Here is an 8112-nt window from a genome sequence, read left to right as displayed (position 1 = left end):
GCGTAGGGTTACCATCATGAATCATTATTACACATTATCGATATCATAGCTCAAAGATATTATTATTATCATGCATAATCATTAATATTATAGGTATATACATATATATAAGAAATGAATCACCTTTTTAGTAAAGAAATGTACAATCTACCCTTTAACGGGAGAACAAGTTTATTGACAATACGTACCAATGAGATTATTAGATAGACGATCATTGAAACAAAGGGTATATCGTATATTTCTATCCATCTAGACAAGGTTCTTCATAAATCTAGAAAAGTAGAGTTTAAATTCTATACAAATATCCAACTAATCTAAGGATTTACATGAATGGCTATCTAAAAAACCATTGATATTTTAATTATGTAGATGTCTGTCATAGGTCTATGTTTATATAACATCTCCATCACTATATTCTAACTACCTTACGGATAGCATGACTATCATCAATGCAGTATCCACATCGTAGCTCGTGGATATTATTGTATATACTATCATGCCTTCAACTCTGGCTCCCAAAGTATCTTTCTTGCTGGTCAGATGGTCCCATAGTAGATTACCCACGTTCTTGAATATGTGCATTGGATCGAGCAAGTGATTGATCATGAGTCGGGGCTAGTATGGTAACTCGTACCATAGAGATAGTCTCTTCATCCCTGGAGGCAATCCGTCATCTCACATCTCCTTCTGCTCTAACCATGCTTGTGGAGACATCCTTGGTGGCTCTCTTCCCAAAAAGCCGTCGCGTAACACATGATTCTCTGGAAGATACGCTTGATGACCTTCGTAGATTTGCTTCTTCAGTGAGGGCGTCCTACGTGCATTCAGTCTAGGTCCACATGTGACACATGCTCTGTATCCGCTTGTTTGAAGCACTGTATGTATACACATGATAATAGATCAACTATGGGAAAAAATAAGATTTACAGTGTCTGAGTGAGGAGTGTCAATAGATCACCTGAGCATTCTATTAGCCCGGGATAGTCATGCATGGTCCACATTAGAATGCCTCTGATCAAAGCATTCCGTCGTCCTGTGTGTCGGCTCATATCCACCACCTCTATGCCAATCCACAATAGTTGTAGCTCTTCCAATAGCGGACGAAGATACACATCCATATTCTTCACTTTATATCGCCCTGGCACAATCAAGCTTAGCCATAGGTGCCCCTTCTTCATAGTCAACCATGGGGGAATGTTGTAGTTGACGATGACAACGGGCCATACACTGTAAGATGTTGATCTTTGACCAAATGGATTTACGCCATCCATAGCCAGGCCTAAGCGCAAATTTCGAGCTTCCCTGGCAAAATCCGACCATGTTCCATCTATATGTTTCCAGGCTGCGCAATCTGCAGGAATTCGTAGCACACCATCCGAAGATTTATTCTCCTCATGCCATGATGCTAGGGCGGCCATGGACTTACATTTGAAGAAATGCTTGATGCGAGGAAGCAGAGGAAAATGTCGCAAAAACTTTTTTAAAATTTTTGTCCCGTGGAGATCTACTCGATATCTTTTGGAATCACATTTCGGACACTTCTCCATGTCTATGTATTCCCCTCTGAAAAGAATGCAGTCATTAGGACAAGCGTGGATAGAATTGTAATCCATCCCTAAGTTTCGCACAACATAAAAATACGATACAGTCGTGTAAAAATCTATCAGATCATTATACATTTAGAGTTTTATTAAAGTAAACTAATTGTAATAGATCACCTGAAAAGCGCTGTGACGCTAGTGTCACTCCATCCAAACTTTGCCTGCTTGTTGAGAAGAACCAGGAGTGCTTTCAATCTAGACATACGTGCTCCATTATACAATGGCGTATCGGCTTCACTTTTCATATCATCATAGATAAGCCTTTCTGAATCCATGATCGTCTCGATCATTTCATCAATCTCGGGCTCAAACATTGCCTCGTTGGGAATGTGCTCTGCATGATCATCCCCCGAGCTGTCAGAGGCTACATCTTGTGGCCTCACATATGCTGCTTGACCAAAGCGCCTAAGAACACGTCTATTGGGTTGCAAGATTGCTGCTTGTTGGCCAGCGTCAGAGTCCGACGAGTTATAATTAGCAACAACTCGATCTATAATAGATGGATCGAACTCGCCAAATTCGCGAACGTGCTGCAAAGAAACACGTCTTGTCCGTCGCACAGCATGCTTGCATTGATTACAAGGACATAAGACCCTCGTTGAGAGATAGGTGTTTCGGTTGGACGGTCCCACATCCTCGTCACTACTCATAATGAGGATAAAAATCTTATAACCTGGACAACAAAATTAATATTCTATTGGCATTCTTCGTCTATCTCTCTCTCTCTCTCTCTCTCTCTCTCTCTCTCTCTCTCTCTCTCTCTCTCTCTCTCTCTCTCTCTCTCTCTCTCTCTCTCTCTACTCACATTCTCTAGTCATGTCCAATCCCCGCACACCTCGGTCTAGAGGTGCACGGAGATCAGAACCACCGGGTTATAATCTCGTCTTTATTGTCAATACCTATATTTGTGGGTACAAGAAATCTACAGACCCACGTCTACATGATACTGCATGTAGTGGACAAACCCCTTTGCCTCTTCTCTAGCTGTAGCACTTCACAGCATCTTAACATCTTTTACAGTAGATCTTTTCACTGTTCGTCTAACTCTAAACCCTAAACCGTAAGTAATTCTTGCGTGGACTCGATCTAACGTAAATAAGCGTAAATCTAAATAAACGTAAATCTAACTAAAAATAAACCTAAATCTAATTTAACGTAAGTCTACATCTAACCTAATCTTTAACGTCTTTGGGATAGTTTCCTACGACGTTAAAAACTCTCTTCTTCTTGTGTGTGTATGTGTGTGTGTGTGTGTGTGGGTAAACCTAAATAAACCTAAGTCTAATCTAATATAACATAAATCTAAATCTAACGTAAATTATGTTATATTAAAAACAAAGAACTAAACTAACAGGGATTATAAGAACCTAAAACTGATTTAACACATAATTTTTCACATAACTCGGCAAGAGTTGGCATTCTCATCACTAAAGATGTGAGAGTTAACTTCGGCGGTGACGCTGCCTCATCTCCATCCACATCTGACGACAGCAATTGGCCCTTTGGACCGTTCTTGCTCTTATTCTAACTTTGAAGTTGCTGTTGAATGACTAGAGGTTGTCTAGATGGTCATTGTCGGGGATGTAGTGACTCTGACTCTTGCCGTCCTGAAGATCCACCTTCTTCCCTATCTTCTGAAGACATTTCACCAGTACTTTTGGATCGACGGAGCCCACCATGAGTGAAGGCAGCAATACCCTATATTCCATTGAGGGCTTTCTTCACCCGCTTCATGCAGGCATCGCAGTCTATGGAGACCTAAATCTAATCTAATATAACGTAAATCTAAATCTAGCGTAAATAAACGTAAATCTAACTAAAAATAAACCTAAATCTAATCTAATTTAACTTAAATAAACCTAAATCTAATTAACGTAAATCTACATCTAACTAATCTTTAATGTCTTTTATGATAGTTTCCTACGACGTTATAACTCTCTTCTTCTTGTGTGTGTGGCGTTGTGGGATGTGTGTGCCAATAAAAAGAGATAAATGGTATAACCTTTCTATCACCCATGCCAAGTATGATAGATTGGTTATGCCATTCCCTCTTGAATAATAGGTCTTGAGTTCAACTCCTCGTCGGCTAGATCTTTAGGTCTTTTAATTTTAATTAGTTTCCTACGACGTTAAATTAGTTTCTCTCTCTCAATGTGTGTGCGTTTTTTTTGTTTATGCATGTTTTCTCTCTCTTTTCTCTCTCAATGTGTGCGTTTTTGTTTATGCATGTTCTCTCTCTCTTTCCTCTCTCATGTGTGCGTTTTTTTGTTTATGCATGCTCTCTCTCTCTCTTTTCCTCTCTCAATGTGTGTGTGCATTCTTTGTTTATGTATGTGTGTGTGCGTTTTTGTTTATGTTGTACTCTTCTCTCTCTTCTTCTCTCTCTCTCTCTCTCTCTCATCTCAAAAACACTATGTGTGTGTGTGTGTGTGAGAGAGAGAGAGAGAGAGAGAGAGACAGAGGGAAGAGAGAAAGAGGGGAGGGAACATGAGAGTGAGGAGAAGGGAAGGAGCATACCTGGGCGCTCTCTGTTATTTTTTTTAGCCCAGCCAGCGTCGCTATGAGCGTCGCAAATTTACTTGTAAATTTGCGACGCTCATAGCGACGCCGATATATTTTTTTTTTTATCGTCGCTCTGTGAGCGTCACTAATATGAATAGCCTCTTGTAGAGTAGCTGGACTCATGGTGCTGCCATTATTGATTCTAGTGGTACCATTATTATTATCACTCATAGATAGTCGTTAATATTCTAGATACATATAATGAAAATAGTTTCTAAGATATATATTCCTACGTCAATATCCATCCAGATTAGGGGTATCATAACTCCTATAGGTTATTGTTTTCATATTGATTGAAAATATCTTTTGATATTAATTGGCAGATATTGTCCTCTTCTATCATCTTTCTAATTGTTCCATTTTTATAGGGTTTTATGCCTTACTATATTCCAACTACCTAGGGTTACCATCATTAATCATTATCACGCATTATTGATATCATAGCTTGAAGATATTATTATTATGCATAGTCATTAATATTAGAGGTATATATATCACCTTTTATTTAAAGAAATGTACAATCTACCCTTTGGCGGGAGAACAAGTTTATTGACAATACGCACCAATGAGATTATTTGATAGACTATCGTTAAAACCAGGGGTGTATCCTATGTCACTATTCATCTAGACAAGGTTCTTCATAACTCTAGAAAAGTAGAGTTTAAATTCTATATAAACATCCAACTAATCTAAAGATTTACATGAATGGCTATCTAAATAAGCAATGATATTTTAATTATGTAGATGTCTTTCATAGATCTATGTTTGTATAGCATCTCCATCTCTATATTCTAACTACATTAGGGATAACATAATTATTATCATGCAATATCGATACCGTAGCTCATGGATATTATTATATACTATCATTCCTAATTGTTAATATTCTAGGTACATAAGTCAATGGTTTCTTAGTTATATATTCCAACTGCCTAATGTTACCATTATTAATCATTATCACGCATTATCGATATCATAGCTCGAAGATATTATTATTGTCATACATATGGATATCTATTATATTTAAAAATATGCCATATATAGCCATTCATGTTTCAATATCTATTTTTACATATATGTAGAGAGCCATCGAGGCAAGAGGACTAGAATCATTATGGATTTTGGAGAAAGTGTATCATCACTATCCTTGGATCAAGGGTAGTCATACGTCTTTTAGAAATTGGGTTATATCTTCCAATGTCCCTATCCAGTGAGGAGAGCAAAGCGATCCCCGAACCCCGACGGCCTCTAAAACACTAGGGACCGAATGGCGCGCCTCGAGCCTGTCATGGGAAAGCAAACAGGGGCACCACCTAGCTTCAGCGGCTAGGACGCAAGCAACACACCACCATAACAAAGTTTTCATCCAAGAGAGATGGATGCTTTGGAGTAATGATGAAGAGAAAAGGGAATGAGATCAAGTGAGAGAGAGAGAGAGAGAGAGAGAGAGAGAGAGAGAGAGAGAGAGAGAGAGTGAGGGAGGGGGTATAGCGACTTAGTACTTAGGCACACACAAAAGGATGGAGAATCCGCACACCCTTCACACATACACAAGCTCACTCCAAACACAAACTAGGTGGCGATTCCACAATGAAAGAATAGGGGAATGAGATCAAGTGAGAGAGAGAGAGAGAAGAGTGAGAGAGAGAGAAGAGAGAGAGAGAGAGAGTGAGAGAGGGGAGTCTAGGGCGACTTAGTACTTAGCACCACAAAATGGATGGAGAATCCGCACACCCTTCACACATACACAAGCTCACTCCAAACACAAGACTAGGTGGCGATTCCACACACCTCACATGGGCAAAACATTGCAAGAAAAACATACTCACAAAACCTCAATCTTTATTTAGAGAATAAGGCGATGAAATGGGGAGCATAGGGTAGGGGAATGAGAAGGGAGAGCGTGGTAGAGCACATGCGGATAGGTTGGAGTTGATGGCGAAGACTCGCACGAGGGTTACGGCCATCATCCTACATTTAGTTTCCTTCATCTTCCATAGCCCAAGGGTGTAGAGGTCATGCTTAAGACGAGCATGGTGATTGCGGTGATGGTGATGGTGTGGGTGTGTGTGGTGTGCACTAGGCACACACAGTGCATAGTGTACTCTTTGGTGATGGTGTGTGTCCTTAGTGTATGGTGACCCCTCTTTATATAGGGAGGAGGGGGGAGAAATTCTAGAATTTAGAAATAAAGAAATCATTATCTACATAGGCCATGTGACTGTGGGCCCCACTTGTCTGGCTGTGTCTATATGTGCCAGAAGAGCAGTCTCATGAGAGAGAGACTAAGAGAGAGAGATGGGTTGATGAAAAAAAGTGAGAGGTGACATGAAGAATAAAGTAATTACAAGAGGGGAGAGAGGGGAGTGTGTTCAGAGGTGAATCTTGTTGGAGCTATATATATACCAACCCCTAGCTATATATAGCGTAGGGGTTGGTATATATACTTTGCAGAAGGAAGTTTTTTCAAATTCTGCACCGATTTTGAGTTATCGTTCACGGACTGCGTACATACCTAAAAAGCAACTTCCACTTTTTGTTTTTGATTTTTTTGCTAATTGGAAACGATTTTGCAGAAACTACCCACTTCAGGGACCGGAATCAATGTGGTCTACAACTTTGCAGAAGGAAGTTTTTTCAAATTCTGCACCGATTTTGAGTTATCGTTCATGGACTGCGTACATACCTAAAAAGCAACTTCCGCTTTTTGTTTTTGATTTTTTTGCTAATTGAAAACGATTTTGCAGAAACTACCCGCGTGAGAGACCGGAATCGATGTGGTCTACAACTTTGCAGAAGAAACTACCCGCGATGGGGATTGGAATCGATGTGGTCTATAACTTTGCAGAAGAAAGTTTCTCTAAATTCTGCACCAATTTTGGGTTATCGTCTCGGACTGCGAATATGTTTGAAAATCAAAATTTTACAAATAACTTTGCAGAAGGAAGTTTTTTCAAATTCTGCACCGATTTTGAGTTATTTTTGATGACATAAAAACAAACGTGACATCAATGTAATCACATGTGCACACATATATACAAAGCCAAAATGTAATGAACATATTGGGGTCTCCAAGATCTCAACAATTGGCAGTTGTCATTATCATGGCTTTACGTACCATGGCATCATATTCACCATGACATAAGAGATCAAAATCTTTGAAATAGCAATCGTCATGATTTCACGCACCATGGCATTAGAGACGCTTTCAACAAATCAAAGAAAAACTGTGAAATAGAAACCATCATCATGGCTTCACGTACCATGGCATCACGGTATTCACCATGGCATAAGAGAAGCTCAAAAAATCTTTGAAATAGCAATCATCATGGTTTCACGTACCATGTCATCATGATACTCACCATGGCATTAGAGACGCTTTCAACAAATCAAAGAAAAACTATGAAATAAAAACCATCATCATGGCTTCACGTACCATGGCATCACGGTATTCACCATGGTATAAGAGATGTTCAAAAAAGCTTTGAAATAGCAATCATCATGGTTTTACGTACCATGGCATCAGAGACGCTAGTTCTGTGCAAAATCTGCAAAACCTCAATATAATGATTAGTTAGTAATGATTTAGATAAAAACCATCACACACATTAGTATACGATCCCATAAGACGATCATAAACTTATGTGAAATATTTATTGCAAATTGCAACGAGATCAATAGCAACAAATTACAAGTTTTGATGTCCAAACATACAATCTCAATATGACAAGTCGAGGTGGCTACAGGGCAGTCCCTAGTGACGAGGAAGGTTGGAAATATTTGTGTCTCAGTCCGGGTAGAAACAAATTACAAGAACTAGTTTAATTTGAGCACGCATAGAACTTGAAGGCTCATAAGAACAATCGACATGTATATCCATTTAGTAGTTAGGAGAAAAGATATAACATCATGGTGCTACTCTGATCGAAGCCAAAAGAAGGAACTAAAT

This window comes from Adiantum capillus-veneris, chromosome 2 (assembly GCF_014529385.1).
Source record: "Adiantum capillus-veneris isolate H3 chromosome 2, ASM1452938v2, whole genome shotgun sequence".
NCBI lineage: Eukaryota > Viridiplantae > Streptophyta > Polypodiopsida > Polypodiales > Pteridaceae > Adiantum > Adiantum capillus-veneris.
The sequence above is the reverse complement of the archived record's forward strand: the minus strand, read 5'-3'. Positions refer to the sequence as shown.